Source organism: Eulemur rufifrons, chromosome 16, assembly GCF_041146395.1.
Source record: "Eulemur rufifrons isolate Redbay chromosome 16, OSU_ERuf_1, whole genome shotgun sequence".
NCBI classification, from domain to species: domain Eukaryota; kingdom Metazoa; phylum Chordata; class Mammalia; order Primates; family Lemuridae; genus Eulemur; species Eulemur rufifrons.
In genome coordinates, this window is record NC_090998.1 from 1592712 (window position 1) to 1612335 (window position 19624).

A 19624-nucleotide genomic window follows, 5' to 3' on the forward strand; every position below is an offset into this window, starting at 1 on the left:
AAATATTCAAATGCTTTCCAACAAAAAGCAGACAAAACAAAGTCATTAAAAGGTTAGTTAACTTTACTTTTAATTTTTTTATTTCCTCCTGAGTAGCTGGGACTACAGGCATGCCCCTTCACACCCAGCTAATTTTTTTCTATTTTTAGTAGAGATGGGGTCTCCATCTTGGCCAGGCTGATCTCGAACTCCTGAACTCAAGTGATCCTCTTGCCTCAGCCTCTCAGAGTGCTGGGATTACAGGAGTGAGCCACCTTGCCCGGCCATTAGTTAACTGTAAAATTAACAATAGTTTACAGTGTTTGAAATTATTAAGTACACAGTAGTTAGATTTTTACAAAATAATGTACATTTTTAAGTATATCTAATTGAAGTTTCTTGAATGAGGCCTTATTTGATTACTGCTAAATTAACGCAGACTTTCCAAGCTGACAAGGTTCCCTACTTCTGATGTATACATATACCATCCTTTGTATATCCATTCCTGTACTGATGCAATTTTAGGTTATTTCCATTTCTCTTGCTATTACAAAGAATGTTCTGTAAATATTGTTGTATGTGTTTTATGATTTACTGTGCAAAAGCCCATCATGTTACCAGGCGTATCTCACCTCCTCCTGAACGATACAAGAACCTAGGGCCCTTCCTTTCTATACACCACCATCCTATCTTACATGCTATTTTGAGGGATACTTTAGATCCACTTTATATATTCATCATCAACATAACATGTGGTTATACAATGCATGCGTGCTTAGATTTATTTAAAGGGTTACCAGTTTCTTTGCTCACCATTTCTTTCCCCCTTTCTTTATTTTTTTGGAGAGGTCATTCATTTTTTTCTTTTGTATGTGTATGAAAAATAGATCATATGTGAAAACACATGTGTAATCCTCCCACCTCAGCCTCCCAAAGTGCTGGGGTTACAGGTGGGAGCCACAGAGCCTAGCTGTTGCTCATTTTTAAAGTGTCTTTAAAATTTTTATTTATCTTTACCATTGTTGAGTTTTAAGAGTTCTTTATATATTCTGGATACAAGACCTTTATCAAATATATGATTTGCAAATATTTTCTCCCATTTTATAAGTTGTTTTTTCACTTTCTTGATACACAAAAATCTTTAATTTTGATGAAATCTAATTTACCTATTTTTCTTTGATTGCTTGTGTTTTAGTATCATACCTAAGAAATTATTGCCTATTCTGAAACCATGAGGATTTATATCTATGTTTTCTTCAATAATTTTTATAGCTTTAGCTCTGACATCTAAGTCTTTGATCTATTTAGAGTTCACTTTTGTATAAGGTATGAGGTAGGGGTCCAAATTCATTATTTACATACGGATACAGATATCTGCTGTGCCAGCACCATTTTTTTTTTCTTTTTTTTTTTTTTTTCAGACAGGGTCTCGTTCTGTTGCCTGGGCTAAAGTGCAATGGCATGAGCATAGCTCACTGCAACATCAAACTCCTGGGCTCAAGTGATCCTCCTGCCTCAGCCTCCTGAGTAGCTGGAACTACAGGCATATGCCACCATGCCCGGCTAATTTTTATATTTTTTGTAGAGATGGAGTCTCACTTTTGCTCAGGTGAGTCTCAAATTCCTAGCCTCACGTGATCCTCCAGCCTTGGCCTTCCAGGGCTAGGATTATAGGCATGAGCCACTGCCCCCAGACCCAGCACCATTGTTTGAAAAAATTATTCTTTCCCCATTGAATGGTCTTGGCACACATATCAGAAATCAATTGCCCATAGATGTATTGGCTTTTTTCTGGAATCTCCAATCTATTCCATTGAAAATATGTCTGGTTTTATGTTAGTACCACACTGTCTTGATTACCGTAGCTTTGAAGTAAGTTTTGAAATTGGGAAGTGTGAGCCCTTAATTTTGCTCTTTTTCAAGATTGTTTTGGCTATTCTGGGTCCCTTGCTTCTCCATGTGAGTTTTAGGATCAGTTTTTCCATTTCTGCAAAAAATGTAGTTGGAATTTATGAATTTTTAATTCACACCAAACTTCCCACCAAAATGTCTTCCATGAGGACTGGCACACTGTCTATCCTGGTCACCGTCGTATCTCCAACACCAGCACAGGACTGACCTAGAGTAGGCTCTTAATATTTAATGAATGAATGGGGAAAATGTGCAATTTAGAGAATAGCAATAAAAAGTACTGAAGGTAAGAAATGGAACATTACCATACCTCAAAAGCCACCTATGTGCCACGTCCTGATCAACCCTTCATCATTTCCTTGTTGTTTTTTTTTTAAATAACCTAATGTGTACATATCCCTAAACAATACATTGGTTAGATTTACCTACTTTTAAATTTTCTAGACTGGGTGCAGTGGCTCACGCCTGTAATCCTAGCACTCTGGGAGGCCGAGGTGGGCGGATCGTTTGAGCTCAGGAGTTCGAGACCAGCCTGAGCAAGAGCGAGACCCCACCTCTACTAAAAATAGAAAGAAATTATATGGACAGCTAAAAATATATATAGAAAAAATTAGCCGGGCATAGTGGCACATGCCTGTAGTCCCAGCTACTTGGGAGGCTGAGACAGGAGGATCGCTTGAGCTCAGGAGTTTGAGGTTGCTGTGAGCTAGGCTGACGCCACGGCACTTACTCTAGCCTGGGCAACAGAGTGAGACTCTGTCTCAAAAAAAAAAAAAAAAAAAACAAAGTGGTTATACACATTGCACTCCCACTCTAAGTAGGTGAGAATTCTTAACCATTGTCATTCTTACCATTTTATTCTTTCCTTATGGGTTAATTTTCCTTCTTTCACAGTATGTACTTTAGCTATTTTTTCAGAGTTGATCTGAATGTTAAACTATCTTGTTCTTTGTTTTTCAAAAATGTCTTTATTTTGCCTGTACTATTGCATGAGAACTTATCTGAATATAGAATTCTAGATTCACCATGTTTTTCTTTCAACATGTTGAAATATTGTTCCATTGCCTTTGGGCCTTTATTATTAAATCTAATTGTAGTTCTTCTGTCTTTTGTCTCTGGTGAGTTTTAAGATTTTTGTCTGTGTAATTTTACCATGATGTGTCCAGGTGTGAATTTCTCTTTGTCTATTGTGCTTGGCACTTGTGATTCCTGAATTGGAAGATATTTTTGTGTGTGTTTTAGGCATATGGGGTTTAAATTTCTGCCTTGAGTGTTCAACTTTGTAAGAAAGCTCACTGAGATTATTCAGCAGTTGTAGGTGTTTATAGCCTAGAGGATTTTCTCCAGGATGACCTGGAGAATTTTCAGGTCACTCGGTCTGCCAACCTGCCAAACTTGAAATCTATTAATTAACTTTGTGTTTTCATTAAGAAATTTTAATTGTGGTAAAATATATATACCGGCTGGGTGCAGTGGCTCACACCTATAATCCTAGCACTCTGGGAGGTCACTTGAAGTCAGGAGTTCAAGACCAGTCTGAGCAAAATTGAGACTCTGTCTCTACTAAAAATAGAAAAAATTAGCCAGGCATGATAGTGTGCACCTGTAGTCCTAGGTACTCAAGAGGCTGAGGCAGGAGGATCACTTGAGCCCAGGAGTTTGAGGTTGCTGTGAGCTAGGCTGATGCCACAGCACTCTAGCCTGGGCAACAGAGTGAAACGGTCTCAAAAAATATATATATACACACACATACCATAAAAATTATTAATTAACATTTAATGGTATGGGTAAAGTTGCAAAAAGAGAGCCCATTTTTAATTGTGGTGTCAGGAAGCACTTCTTAACAGGCTCAAGGGAAGCAAAGGATTTCCAAGGAATGAAAGACAGAGGCAGAAAGTGAAGGACATATTTTGGGAATGGTAAATAGTTGGTTTGATTGGATCATAGTACACGGTACATGGAGTAATGTGAGTAAATTTCTAGAATAGTAAATTAGGGACAGATTGTGGAGGGTCTTGGATTTCAGCATAAGGGAATTTGAACTTTGAGAGCCTTTGAAGATTTTTGAATTTAACTCATTTTGGAAGCCTTGGCAGCAGTATATGGAATGGACTGGAGGGTGGTGAGATTGATGGCAGAGAGACCAATTAGGAACTTACTGCCGTTGTCCAAGAAGGTACAAAGGCACATAACAGGGGCAAGGTCTGACAAACACTCAGAGCTGTTGGTTGAAATGACCAAAGCGTAATTGTAGTTGTTAACCAAATTGGGACTGAGAAAAGATGTCAATACACATATATGACAGCATTCTCTAGAGCTAAGTTACTTCCCAATGGAGTAGCATTACGAACTCTTAGAGATTTGTTGATGTTGTCTAATGAAGCCACATGATATTTATAAAATGTCTGCTAATTAGCCTGGTGAGCCAGCTGGAGCCCTCCTTTCATCTGAACCCAGGTTGAAAAAGCATGCATCAGTGCAGTTTGAAAAACAGTATTAAAATAGGGAAAGTGGAGTAAAACAGATAGGTCTGTAGTTCTACGGAGTATAAACAACTGTTCTCAGCATCAGCCAGAAGAGTTTTACGTGGTCTCCTTGTTTGCTTCTACTATTAACAATATCTTCTAAAATAATTGCTCTGGACTTTCAATCTCCAAATTTCTTAGCAAGACAATTAATTACCTGTTCAGACTGGATTCTCTATCTAATTGGTATGGTGGGAACCCAAACTGTCTAGGTTTGCATTTGTTTTCACATTACTCTGGCATGCCCTAAGGGTATTTTCATACATATCCTGTGTGTGAGTCTTCCTTTACCAAATTATTGTGGATTGTATTATAACATTTTTCTTAATCAGCTCAATGTAAATGAACACCAGCTGTGTAGAGATGCTACGTTTAGTATTTACTGCTGATTGAATGGATGAAAAGCAATAGGAGTATGAAGCTAAGAAGTTAACTGAAGAAGAACTCGAATTACTTGACTCTGAGAATGGGTGAGCAAGATGTGAGTGTGGAGAGATGGAGTTATTTAATATTTATACAAAGGAGTAAATGATGTTTTGAAACCACATTAAGTCCACCACTAACAGGCATTGCGATACACTTGTCTTCCTTTTTTTCCTTTCCTTCCTTCTATCCACAGTTATTGAGCACTCATTGTGGGCCAGGCATCACATTAATGCTGGAAGTTAACAATGGTTTATTCTTTTATCTTGAAATAATTTGGCAATTGATGAAAAGTTTTAAGGTTTGTTATTTAAAAATACTATATGGGAGGCTGAGGCAGGAGGATCGCTTAAGGCCAGGAGTTTGAGACCAGATGGGAAACATAGTGAAACCCTGTCTCTGAAACTATTTTAAAAATTAGCCAGGTGCAGTGTCACACGCCTGTAGTTCCAGCTACTTAGGGAGCTGAGGTGGGAAGATCGCTTGAACCTATGAAGAGTTTGAGGCTGTGGTGAGCTATGATCGCACCTGTGAGTAAGCCTTGCACTCCAGCCTCGGTGACAGAGCAAGACCCCTTTTCCAAAAAACAGACCAAAAAAAGGCCAGTTCTTGGATTTTGATGACATGGTGCTATGTAAGCCTTACAGTGTCATTAATGCCACACTTCATAAGGTCATTCAATTTTTTAAAATGTTTTTGTCTTTGGTAGCGATAGTTGTTTTATAATTTCAAGCAACTAATGCCTGGAGTAGGCATTCTTAACCAGGAATCACATCATAATGGTAAATATATGGTCTTGGATAAGCAGGCACAGTCCTCTGTGAATTTGTAAATACTTGGTGTATATATTCATTCTTCTGAGGGTTATAGGTGCTCCAAGGAGTCTATAACCCCAGAAAAGGTCAGGAACAACTCTTTGCCTTGCTTCATTAAGCTCCAAGAATAGTGCCTTTTGCTACATAGACTAGTGATTAAGTGCTTGGGCATTAGAGTCCCGCTCCCTGTGTTTGAAGCCTGGCTCTGCTATTTAATAGCTGTGTAACCTTAAACAAGTCACTTAACACCCCTCTGTGCCTCAGTTTCCTCATCTGTAAAATGGAGATAACAGTAATATTATGTCATGGGGTTGTAGTGAGGATCACATGAGTCAATATATATAAATAACTCAGGAAATGCTCAGCACATAGTAAATGTTCTCTGTGTAACAGCCATTGTATTATAAATACTACATAGGCATAGCATTGATGATAATGATGGTGAAAATCATGATGACTTATATCCTCCTGGAGCCACTTGAGAGTGAATGAAACACTGAATACCCAGCTGATCACTCCAAGTGGAGCTGACACAGCCTTTCCCTTCTTGTTCTGTCTTACGCGGAGCCAGGCTCCTAAGGCTGGGGTGTCTGACTGCTGAGATGAGTATATTCGAGTTGAATCACAGCGGCAAAAGCAATTTGTTTTTCAGATTTAGCCAAAATATATACTGATTCTATTTTTTAGCCTCGGACGGAACTGACTCGTTGCCATGGCTCTGTTTTTTTACCTTTACCTCGTGGAACGTGTATTGTTGATGCTCTTCCGGAGATAAACGAGTGGGGAAATGCGCACCCTTCATTAGCCGTCCTAAGCTCATCTCTCCCAGTCCTGCAAACACCAGGACCATCTGAGGGACATTTCCTTTCTCTCCATCTCCACCCACTGACCTCTGCTGCTGAAAGGGGTAGGTTAAATAGACTAAATTAGAAGTCATTCCAAAGGTCTTTAGCTTTTTCTAGCCTTTAACGACCAAAGTTTTCTCTAGATAATTGAGTTTCAGGGTTGCCTGATCACCTTTGTTGGGTCAGTTTTGGATAGCTACCTGTGGCAGCTGACAGCACCCACATCACACCACCATCTGCATTTCTTTTCGCACTCACACTCTTTCTGTTTTCCTCTCTCTTCTCTTTTCCTCTTCTATTCTATGCTTGTCTTGGCCTCCCAGTGACACCCTAGGCATGGCTGAACTTGGCTGATAACACACTAAGCATATGAAATTATCAGAGAGTTCTAGAGAAAGGAGTAAGACTTTTGATAGTCTGGGGTTGTTGCTAGGAATTATGTCTTTTTGGTAGAGCTCCCTTTTCCTATCCAGTTTTGCTTTTGCTTCTAATCTAAACCACAAGAAAAGAAAAAAAAAAAATCAGAGAAACAAGTTATTGAGAATAGCCTCAATTCCACAGCCCCACCATCAGTGACTGTTTAGTCACAGTCACTGGAATTCAATCCCAGATCAGTTCTGTTTCCTTCACAGTAAACGCCTGCCAGTTCTTGGAACTTATTTCTGTAAATTGTCACCTCACCAAATTGCAACCCCAAGGGCTCAGGAATTCATCCCATGTAACTTGATGAAAGAACCCTTATCAAATTACCCTGACTAAGAACCTGGTCCTAAGTTCTGAGTTTAGTCACATATCATCAAGATATTGCAAGGTTAATACATCTCTTTATATTACAGATTTTAAATTTTAGCACAACAAATAAAATGCTCTTTTTTGGGTTACAGTTTTCTGTGTGTGGGTGATTGCTTAAGCAGTCACTAAGTGGAACAGATGCTGTCTTGAGTTTTTCCTTAATAAAAAGTTGACAGATTTTTAATTAACAGGTGCTTCTAAGCATTACTCATGAAATGGCTTTTTTCTTTATTAATTTTCACCTCTATTTTCTGTTTTTCAGTATCTGTAGCTTTTTAATACACATCTTTATTACTCTGTATTTTTAAAATAATGAAAACTTTGTGTTTCCATTTCCATTCTCCCAGCAAATGAGAGATTACATGGAAACAACACTTTATAACTTTGAAATATTACATAATCATAGAGTTCTTTAAAAATTTTTTTGCTTGTTTTTTATTTTGGCAAAAGATTTGTATTTAAGGATATGTAAAGAGCTCTTACAATTCAATAACAAGAAGCAAAACAACCCAACAGACACATCACAAAAGAAAATATAAGAATGGCCAATAAGCACATGAAAAAGTCTCACCATCATTAGTAATCAGGGAAACGCAAATTAAAACCACAATGAAATAACACTAACATACCCACTAGAATAGCCAAAATACAAAATCTCAAAATTTCAAAATCTTACAATACCAAGTGTTGGTGAGGATGTGGAGCAATTGGAAATCTCGTACACTGCTGATAAGAGTGTAAAATGGTACAACCAAGTGGAGAAATAATGTAACAGTTTTTTTTTTGTTGTTTTTTTTTTTTTTGAGACAGGGTCTCATTCTGTTGCCTGGGCTAGAGTTCAGTGTTGTCATCATAGCTCACTACAACCTCAAACTCCTGGCCTCCAGTAATCCTCCTGCCTGAGCCTCCTGAGTAGTTGGGACTACAGGCACGCACCACCATGCCTAGCTAATTTTTGCATTTTTTTTTTTTTTTTTTTTTGTAGAGATGGAGGTGTCACTATGTTGTTCAGGCTGGTCTTGAACTCCTGGCCTCAAGAGATCCTCCTGCCTCAGCCTCCCAAAGTGCTGGGATTACAGACACGAGTCACTGTGCCTGGCCCAATTTAGCAGTTTCTGATAAAGTTAAACATAAGCTTATCATGTGACCCAGCTATTTCACCTCTAGCTATTTACCCAAAAGAAATAAAAACATGTTCTCTTAAAATAAAAACATGTCCTCTTAAAGATTTGTACATGAATGGTCACAGAAGCTTTATTCAAAGAACTAGAAATTACTCAAACTTCATCAGTGGGTGGATGGATAAACAAACTGTGGAACACCCATATGGTGGAATACTACTTAGCAATAGAAAATAACAAACTATTGATATATGCAATAACATGAATGAAACCCAAAAACATTACGCAGAGTGAAAGAAGCCAGAGACAAAAGAGTACATACTGCATGATTCCATTGATCTGAAAATCTAGAAGCAGCAAAACTAATCTATAGTGACAGGAAGAATATCAGTGGTTGCCTGGAACAGGCTTGGGAGGGGGCTACTGACTCCAAATGGGCCTGGGAGAATTTTTGGAGGTGTTGGAAACATTCTATATTTTGATCAAGGTGATGCTTCCATGGGTATACACTTGTCAAAACTCATTTGAACTGTACACTTGAAATATGGGCACATTTTATTGTATATAAAGTATACTTCAATAAAACTGATTTTTATAAACTACCAAAAAAAGTTCAGAGATGCCTCTAATACGTATTCATGTACACAGAACTCAGGATTAATAAATGTTAAACATTATGTTACTTGCTTTATCTTTTTTCACATAGAAGAAATGAAATATTACAGATAAAGGTGACATCTCCTTAGTTCCCAGACCTATTCTCTACCTTTTCCCACTGGCAAGTACGTTCACAAAGTTGGGTATACCTTTCTGTCCATTTCAAACATGTATCCACAGACATCTTCATTTTATTTTATTTTATTTTATTTTGAGACAGAGTCTCACTCTGTTGCCCAGGCTAGAGTGAGTGCCGTGGCGTTAGCCTAGCTCACAGCAACCTCAAACTCCTGAGCTCAAGCGATCCTCCTGTCTCAGCCTCCCGAGTAGCTGGGACTACAGGCATGCACCACCATGCCCGGCTAATTTTTTCTATATATATTTTTAGCTGTCCATATAATTTCTTTCTATTTTTAGTAGAGATGTGGTCTCACTCTTGCTCAGGCTGGTCTCGAACTCCTGAGCTCAAACGATCCGCCCACCTCGGCCTCCCAGAGTGCTAGGATTACAGGCGTGAGCCACCGCGCCCGGCCTTCATTTTATTGATGAGAGTATCAAAGCTTAACAAGAGCTAATGCATAGGGCATAGTAAAACAGTGAGTCAGTCAGCAGCACAGCCAGTGACGATGTTGTTTTCAGCCCTATGCTAATTTCCTGGGGCTATGTTACCTAACCCGTGCTTGAGGAGCTGCTAATGTAATTTATGTAATTATGAGAATGTTTATACTGCTCTTGATCCTCAGTTTTATATATGACTACAACTTGGCATAAATGGGAAATTAGTGTATCATGATGTTTCTTTAAGTTTTAAAATTGTGCTGCTTGTAAACTTTCAAATCCAACATTAATGTGGTTTTATATCATATAGCTATTTGGTATCAGTGATTTGTTTAATTGCAATCAAAACAGAATACAGGTATTTATGTATTTCCCTCTAATTTTGCCATGTAGATTACTAGACTATTTTCAAAGAAGCTAACACCATAAAATCCCAATTAGGTGGCTGAATTTGGCTTTTTTACGTACTTTATGAGACAACCACAGGCTGACGTAACATTCCTTGTCCTTTCTTTGGTTTATCTCTTTTATAGTCCATCTTCTATATTGTCCTGATTTCCCCCTCAGTTCTAATGATTCTATTTTAAAAGAGGAGAAAATGAGGGAGAAAAGAAGAGTTTAGGCTGGTTTTAAGTATTTTGTAATAATGAGACTGTTAAATTCCCTTTGTAATTTTTTTTTTAACTCACCGACACAGGTCTCTGAAGGAAGACTACTAATTTTAGTTTTCACTAGTACGATAATTTGTCTTTTTTCTTCTTAAAAATAGCCATGATTCTTATTAGAAAAATAATAAATGAGGTAATTTTTCTTTATTGGAGAAGCAACAAAAACCAGTTGCAAACTCAAGTTTAAATTTATAGTAGGGTCTGGAGTGTTTTTTTTTTTCCTGTAGAATTTGAAAGCTGCACCTTCATTTGCTTGCAGCTTTAGATACATATTCAATTCTCATTGGCTACTGCCTTGCATATCACAATGGAGAGCAAGTACAGTGTCATTATGTCAGCAACATACCGTAGTGTCACTGAAGCCACAACTGGGAGATGAATGTTACTCACCTAGTGATGCGTCCTCCTCATCAATATCTGATAATTGCAGAGATGACTACATCAGACTAGCTGTGCCAAGGGGCACTGTTGGGTCACTGGTGACGAGCATGGGGAGTAGGGGTGGAAAGGAATCTTTTTTTGGTTCTGCAGAAGATGAAGGACTCCATGTCCTGGTGGAGAAATGTGACACCATAAGAATGGAGAGAACAGTGATCCTTAAGATCTTCAGCTGACACTGGAGGATACAGAATTTTACAGAATTCCCTCTGGTTTTTGGACAGCTAAAAAGAAGACAATATATAAAGATTAGTAACTGAAGTACGGTCAGGGAGACGGCCTGAAAAAGCTGCTTTTGGAACATTTAATGGTGACATTTAGGTAAGGGATAAGTGTGAAGTCAGCCTTATGGACATGGGGCTCAGGGGAGTGTCCCTCACAGGTCAGGGACAGTGGCAACATCCTCATTAGCTGAGAAGGTGTGAGCATTTTGAGGATATGATGTGGTTTGTTTCATCATTATATGAGCATCAGGAATTGGCAGTAGTGATCTGTGATTGGGATCAAGGTGACAGAAAACAAGGTGTAAAACCTTGGGGAAATGATGAGGTTCTCTGACACCTGTTTCAGAACACGGTGGACTGTTCCAGAGGTAGCTTCTTAGAGTAAAGCCCTTTGTTTTATCAAAGCAGAATCTTTAACGGAAAGGGATGCAGGAAAGATTTGAAATCTTTGACAAAAATCTTTTTTTTTTTAATTGTTTTTTCTCTATAGTTCTGTTACCTTTAGTAGACACTTTATTAAGCCTGGATATCTTGTTCTTCTCATCTTTGCCCTATTTGAGTTGGTATAATGGGTCAAATTTGCAATCAAAAAACATCTGTTTCTGAATGTCCCATGGAAGTGTATAATTGTCTTCCTTGATTTCAATCTCAAAAGCTTTATGTCTTTATCTGGAAACACAGAAGTCATTATTGTTATGTCTTTCACGAATTCTGTGAACTTAAAAAAAGTATTTATAATTTTAAATGCAAACTACTCCTTGAAGGGAATTAGTTCCTTTAAATTTAATTCCTATATTTTTATTTATACTAATTTTACCACTTTCAAGCTTGAATGAGTGGGCCTTAGTTCTGTATTAAAGCCACCTTATTCATGTTCTTTGTGACTCAGTAACTTTACCTCTTAAAATTTACATTTCCAGGATGAAGAGTTCTCTATTTTTTTGTTTTTCCTGATGTATCAGACTCCAGTGCCTTTGAGATGATACCTGTGAAGTTTTTCCCAGCACCCTTTGTTATCTCTTGCTGTGGTCCAAGGGGAAGGAAAATAAGCTGTGGGCATAGGCTTTCTCTAAAGCTTATGGATTTCCTTTAGTCAACAACAAGAATTTTGATAGTTGAGGCATTTACCCCTTAAGAGTGTGATAAATTCCTCCTACTACTGAATGTGAAGAACTATTTTTCTATGCAGACCAACTTCTATATTTCCTTTTAAGTACGTAACCAAACCTGTTTTTGGTTTCTAAAAAGTTAGAGCTCAATTTAAGGCTCACTTGTAGAAAATTACTCATTCTGGGTTACTGGACACAGATATTTAATGCTTAAGTAGTTTCTGATCTACCGTTACATTAAAACCATTTTAAATATCGCTCTGAATTATACGTATTTGAAGAGTAGGCTCATCTTTTTTTTTTCTTAAGTGGTAGGGCATAAATCAAAATAGGTTAATAAGGTTATAAAAGGCAAACGCTATTGTTTAGGGCAAGAGTTGGCTAATGCTTTCGGATTTATTTCCAAAACCTTCACAGACAACGTCTAGCATGATGTTGGCCCTTGACAGACACACACGCTCCAGCTTAAATCCCCTAAATTTTGGCTGCCGCCCAAGGTGTGTAGCCAGTATCCATAGAGACTGGGGAAAGCGTCCGGGAGCCGGGGACTCTTCACCGGCTCAACTCTCCACTGCTTGCCTTTTCCGTGGGAGGGAAAAACCAAGAGAAGTTGTGGGAGCGCCGACGGACCGTTCTTCCCCTGGTGCCCTGATGCCCAGCACTGTTTTCGTTGAGTTCCTGGCCGAACCACAACTCCCAAGATGCACCCACGTTCTAGAGCGGTCAGAGCGGTAGCTTCCGGTTTAGGCCAGCGCGGCTGCGCACGGGCTGTGGGCTTATTGGCTCGAGCCCCCTCGTGCGATGCGCGCCACGGCGACGTGCGGCCGTGGGGGCGGGGGGACGCGGCGGCGGCAGCGGTGGCGGCTACACCGGGTTGGGCCCCCTCCCTCCTCTGTTCCCCCTCCTCCCCCTCCCCTCAGCCGTGGTTCCCGAGGAGTCCGAGTCGTGCGGAGAGGTGGCGGCAAGCTCCAGGTGAGGGTCTCGGGAGTGCGAGCGCCGTTTCCCGGGCGCACAGGGACAGCGCGGGGTCGGGGAGGAGGTGAGGGCTGAGGGGGCGAGCGTCCCCGGCGCGGGCTGGAGAGCGCGCGCTTGTCCCAGTCCCCAGCTTGGCCCCCTAACTCTGACCTGGCACCCCGCGCTGTGCGCGGTGGCCCGAGGGGCCGACCGTGAGGGGCCTGGATCCGCCTTCCTTGCAGCGGGTGTCACTGGAGCTTGGCGCCCACCGCCCGCGCCGCCCCTGCCGGCAGGGGCACAAGCCCGCTGCCCTCTGAGCTCGCCTCACCTTCGGGTGCAGTTGCTCTCCCTGCTGCCCTCGGGGAGGATCTGCCCACCCGTCTTCATTTCCGTCTCTTTTATCACTTCTACGAATTTCTTTGGTGGCAGGCTTCGGATGGGATCTGCTTGGTTCTACTTTTACAGTACCTGGGGTAGGAAGATTTCCCTCACCTTTTCTTAGGTGGCGCTTCAGCCAACTTACTTGGCATAGTACCTTGGGTCCTGTTCTCCCAATCCTCGTTTGGCTTTCCGTCAGTGTTAGCTGCTTTTAAAATTGCTGATAACAGGGTTGTAAGTTAGTTTTTAGGGGCCCGTGAGAGAGTTTGGATTGGAGACTGATAGATAACTCTTTTCCTCCTCCTGGCTTTTGACCTTAATGTAAACGTTTGCCTCTGGCGTTTGACAACTTCATAAGATGGTCCAAAAGTGAGTTTTGGTAGAAAGATTTAAATGCCCAGCTGGGATTTTATAGGGCACAGTGACTTCATTGAAGGTTGTTGATTTTTTTGTTCTTTTTAGTAGGATGGGCTTTTAATTTTTTATTTTTTTTGACTCTGAATTTCTCAGCCTTATGTTATCTCCATTATATCAGTTCCCAAAAGAGACGTTACACACCCGTCCACCAAGAAACCATTAAAACGCCAAGGTATCTGTCAACATTTAAAGTTATGTCATCACAAAACTTTCCCCCAAATAAAATATTAAAAATAAATTCCATCAGAAAAAACAATTCCTTCAACCCATTTTTTGGAGGAGGAGTGCATTATAAACCTTGTCAGTTCTGAAGTTTGGAGTGTCCTCTTATCAAAAGCCATCCTTATGTCTTCTTTCACCACCCTGTGACTCTTAACACTGTTAGGTAATTTCTAGATGTTTTCATTCTTTCTTATAAATTTGTTGTCAGGATGTTGATTGTGATTATCTGTAACTACAATTATTTCGCTAAAATTATTTCATCAGTAGTTGTGACTTCCACATGTGTTGGCAGCTGCTTGGTGGTGAATTATGAAATTTGAAAAAACTGCAAATAAGTTTAAATGTGAAAGGCATTTTTTTTTTTTTTTTTTTTTTTTTGAGACAGGGTCTTGCTCTGTTGCCCAGGCTAGAGTACAGTGGTGCAATCATAGCTCACAGCTACCTCGAACTCCTGGGCTCAAGTGATCCTCCTGCCTCAGCCTCTTGAGTACCTAGGACTACACCAAGCCAGGCTATTAAAAGAAAAATTTTTTTTTTAGAGGCAGGGTCTGGCTATGTTGCTAAGGTTAATCTCAAACTGCTGGCTTCAAGCCATCCTTTTGCCTCAGCTTCCCAAAGTGCTAGGATTACAGGCATGAGCCACTGTGTGGGGCTTGAAAAGTCACATTTCTTTTAGCTTCTGATTGTAACTGCCTACCCACCAGTATATGTGCCTATCTGGACTTTGGGCTACTTAGAAGCAGATTTCTTCTTTCTGGGGCAGTAGGGATAAGAGTAGAATTTCTAGAACTTGGAAGAGGGTTTGTGTTTTTTTTATCCGTAGGCTCATTGTATGAATTTTTTTTCTATCGGTAGTATCAATGTAGTTGGAGTACTTTCTTTATTATCAATCACATTTTGTTTTCCAAAATGAAAATTTTGTTTTATTCTTTATTTTAGGGATTGGCAAACTTTACAGCTTGCAGACCAAGTCCTGCCAAACACCTGTTTTTGCAATTAAAGTATTTATTGGAACGTAGCCATATGCAGTTGTTTAGGTATTGTCTGTGCTATCTTTTGTGGTATATCAGCAGGGTTGAGTAGTTGCAACAGAGACCCATATGGCCTGTAACGCCTAAGATATTTACTGTCTCTGGCCCTTAATAGAAAAAATTTGCTGATCTCCATTAAAAATGATACATATTCAATGTAGAAAATTAAAGTGAGTTACAAAAGTATAAAGGAGAAAGTAAAAATTGTCCATAATTGTACCATTCAAAGGGAATTTTTTGTGATTATCCTTATAGAATCTGTGATTATTTTTATGTGAATGAGCTCATATTGTTAAATATTGGTTTGTAATTTGCTTTTTAAAAAATGCTATCTCCATTTTTATTTGACTTTTCATAGGTTTTGTATTTTCTGCATCAAAGATCTTGCTAGAAAGGGACTTGATGAACCAAGTTTTCCTGACTTGTCTTACCAGTCAAGATTTAAAAAGGAAATTCAGGAATGATAGATGCTTGATGATGATGATAATACATGTAAAGTATTTTTCCACTACTTTACATGTATTATTAAATCATTTAATCCCTGCAGCAGCTCTGTGAGTACATACTATTATCATTTCTATTTTACAGGTGAGGAAACTGAGGCACAGAGAAATTAAGTAACTACTGAAGTTTATCAGCTAGTAAATGGAGCTGGGATTTGAATCCATGCAGTCTGGTTTGAGAACCCAAGCTAGCAGAGCCCCTCCTTGTAGTACTGTTCAGTGTGGAAAGTTTAGACAGTTCAAAGATACATGGTCATCCCTTGGTATCTGTGGAGGATTGGTTCCATGATCTCCTGTGAATACAAAAATCAGTGGCTGCTCAAGTCCCTGATGTAAAATGGTATAGTACTTGCCATATAACCTATGCACATCCTCCCTAATACTTTAAACCATCTTTAGATTACATGTAATATGTAATACAGTGTAATGCTATGTAAATAGTTGTTGTACTGTATTGTTTAGGGAATATTGACAAAAAAGTGTACATGTTCAGTGAAGATGCTTTTTTTTTTTTTTTTTAAATATTGTCAATCTGTGTGAGGTTGGTTGAATCCATAGATGTGGAACCCATGGATATGGAGGGCTGACTATATGGTGTAAAAATTCCTTCTCATGCACTTCTTTCTAGTTTCATTCTTTGTAGATAATCATGGGAAACTGTTCGCAATAGATCTTTCCAGATCTCTCTGTCTGCATATACAAATATTTATTTGCAAATTTGTCTACATATGCAGAATTTAAAAAATTAATAGACTTTATTTTTTGAGCAGTTTTAAATTTAGAGAAATTTGAGTTGATAGTACAGAAAGTTCCCACATTCCCTTCCCTCCTCTCATTTCCCCAATTACTAACATCTTGCATTAATTTGGCATATTTTGTTCCATTTGATGAACCAGTATCAATATATTATTATTAATTAGTAGTTTACACTAGGGCTCACTCTTTGTGTTGTGGGATTGTGTTTTTAAAAAATGTGATTAAGCCAACCATTGTTCAGCAGTCTGCTTTTTTTTGTGTGTGTGTGGCTTTAAAAATATACTGCTTCTGGACTTACGTAAACATTCTTGATTTACTAATTTTCAGATTAATGACACAAATTTAGCATTCTCTTTGGAATGGAAAACTTACTTGGATGTTACTTTTTCTATTTTTTAAAAGTGTATCTCATAGTACCACCTCCTTTTCTCCGAAGGATTGCTTATTTTTCGACCGTACATTTTGGCTACACTGAATCATCATAAAGTTCTTCTGTTTTTATTCTCTTTATTTCTGGATAGGGAAAATGGGTTCATTTTGGTTTTCTTCCTCATAAAATCTTCAGTCTGTCTTTCCAGCATTGTAGTTGTTAGTCTTATGTCCTTGTCAGACTTCGGCTTTTTTATGAAGGCCATCTATGTTCCAAGAAGTAACTTGCTCCTCATCACTGTCTTTCAATACATTTTCTCTTTTGGGCCTTCCCTGGGAGCAGCCCTGAATTTTTTTTCTTAGTTGGGCTTTGCAGATTTTCTGGAAGTCTTCCTGTAGCTTTGGCTTTCCACTTCTCCATGGGTAAGCTGGAGGAGATTTCTTGCTGTCCTTCATTGAGAGTGGTGCTCATCAACACATTTACCATCCTCCCCTTCCTCCTTGCTGAGACTGGTACTTCCCCACCCATCTTTATTGTTTTCAGCCTTGTCTTCCTTTCTCAACTTTCAGAACTTCTTTTCCTGGAATGTAATCTTTAGCATCTAATTCTCCGTATTCTTGCACTCTGATTTTATTGGGGCCTCTTTTGGCTTGCCCTGGAATTTCTTCTGCAATATCTGAGGATTTGGAAGAACTGAATCTTGGTTGTCGTGGACATTATCATGTTCTTATCCTTGTGTGTTTTATACTGGGCCAAGTCTTAAGGAAGTTCTTCTGTCATGGCTAGAGGATATTGAGCTGTTATTTCTTTTCTAGCATTGATTCTGTCATGACTTCCCCAGAGTTCTTGTCCATAACAAAGTGGTTGGCCATAGGCATGAGCAATGACTAGTCTCTGGGACTAACAGGTGATGAGATGCTTGACAAAAGGATTTTTGTTACTTGTTCTGTGCAGCAGCAGAAACTTTTGCCTGAAGGCATAGAAGTTAGAAAGCTCATGAATTCCTACCAATCTGGGGATAACTTTCATGAGCATGTCACTTCAAACCTCGGTTGGAGCTCTTTAGCTGCCTGCTTTAGTTTTTGTGTAAAACCGTGGGGAGGCATGAATCAAGTGAATAGCTGAAAAGTTAAACACCTTGAGTTTTTTCTTCTTTTGTTTCTTGGGCACATTCATAACCTTTTCAGTGTTTTTCTTCTGTTTGGAGCCTCTCTTCCCAGTGGCATACTACAATACTAAGTCTCTTGCTGTTGGCCCTTTATCATGAGATTCTGAGTTGCTGCCCTGTTTTTCTTCTTCATCTTACCCTAGGAAGAATGTCAAGGCAGCAACCAGTACCTTGAAGCATGCAGTTGTGATAACATTAATGGTTTTGGCATTAGTCCAAATGTTTCTTGTAGAGGTCAGACGTCACATCCAAAGATATCTTGGCTGCAGTTGCATTGCTGTCTCTTAACATGGTATATGTGAAATTCTGCAAAACTGTATTCACTTTATTTTTGTATTTTGTGCTTATATTCTTTCTTTTTTTTTCTTTTTTCTTTTCTCCTTCTTCTTTTTTTTTTTTTTTGCAATAGAGTCTCACTCTGTCACCCTGGCTAGAGTGCAGTGGCCATGATAGCTCACTGCAACCTCAAATACCTGGCTCAAGCAATCCACCTGACTCAGCCTCCTGAGTAGCTGGGACTACAGGCGTGCACCACCATGCACAGCTAATTTTTCTGATTTTGTAGAGAAGGGGTCTCACTCTTGCTCAGGCTTGTGCTTATATTCTTGATATCAATCACAATGTAAGTATGTAAAGTCTCAGAAACTTGTGGCAACACAGAAGTTCAAAGAAAAGCTCTAGCAAACTTGATGGATTGATGTGATTCTCCAATGGCTTCTTGGCCTTTTGGCTAAGATCAAGTTTGATGTGATTCTTACTTCTCAGTGACATCAAAGCCTTGCAAATGTTATTAGAAAATCTAGATTCAAGACAGTATAATTGTAGGAAAGCAGATGTTTCAGCTCTTGAGGAAAGTTATTTAGCTATTCTGATTAGTAGTGACCGATCTGTGCCATAAATATCACCAGCTCTGTCAATTCTTTGCTGGGTTTATTTGGTTGTAATTGAAAATCTCCACATTGGATTTGTTATGAATATAGTATTGCTGTAGAAATTCTTCAGTGTCAGCCAGTGAATCCATTTTATTAGATTCTGTAACTGCTACAGGTTGCTGGGCAGCTAGTTTTTGTTTCTGCTGGGCATGTTGGCGGTATACTGGGTTCACTGTGAGCAGTTCTTAGAAAACGCTTATTGCCAACTCATCTTGGCTACGGCATGGAGTTGTGCTTCTGGATTTGACCAGAAACAGTACTTGTGGCACTGTCTTAGCTCATAGTAGGGTGTTTTTAAAAATTAATATTTGTGGCTGGCTTTCTATGTCAGTAAATCTGTATCTCCTCTATTCTTTTTAATATTTCTTCAGTGTATTATTGAATGGATGTTATTTATACTTTAACAGTGCTCCAATTGCTGGATATTTAGATTGTTTAAATGGATTGTATATTGTTCATACATTGTTTAATATTTGCACACTAATTCCTCTTGAGGATAATTTTCTAATAGTCGCATGACTGGATTGAAGAAAATATGTATTTTTCATTTTGATATGTATTACTAGACTGCCATTCAAAAAGGTCATAGCAGTGTAAACTCTCACCAGAAATGTGAGTGAGGTCTAGCTTCTCCATGCCATTGCCGTAGTTTTTCTTCTTTAAATCTTTGCTTTATCTGATAGGCAGTTAAACATTTGCAGTATATTCTGTCCATCTAACTAGGAGATTTGTTTTGATAACATTCTTTTAGAGTTGATTGAGAATTACCTTAGGTGGGGCATGCCTCCTGTAGTTCTCCCTAGTATTCCCTTGGGTGGGGAGCTGCTC

General features: G+C 39.1%; 1 protein-coding gene and 1 pseudogene across 1 annotated transcript in view; one reads left to right on the forward strand and one right to left on the reverse strand.

The window, feature by feature from the left end:
• The first annotated feature begins 12923 nt into the window (after positions 1-12923).
• Positions 12924-19624, forward strand: part of ADIPOR2 (adiponectin receptor 2) — a 76648-nt gene continuing 69947 nt past the window's right edge. The window contains exon 1 of the mRNA XM_069491662.1: positions 12924-13037. The gene's annotated coding sequence lies outside the window, so the exon portion shown is untranslated. The remainder of the gene's footprint in view (positions 13038-19624) is intronic.
• On the reverse strand, positions 17723-18947 carry LOC138397433 (protein SDA1 homolog; annotated as a pseudogene).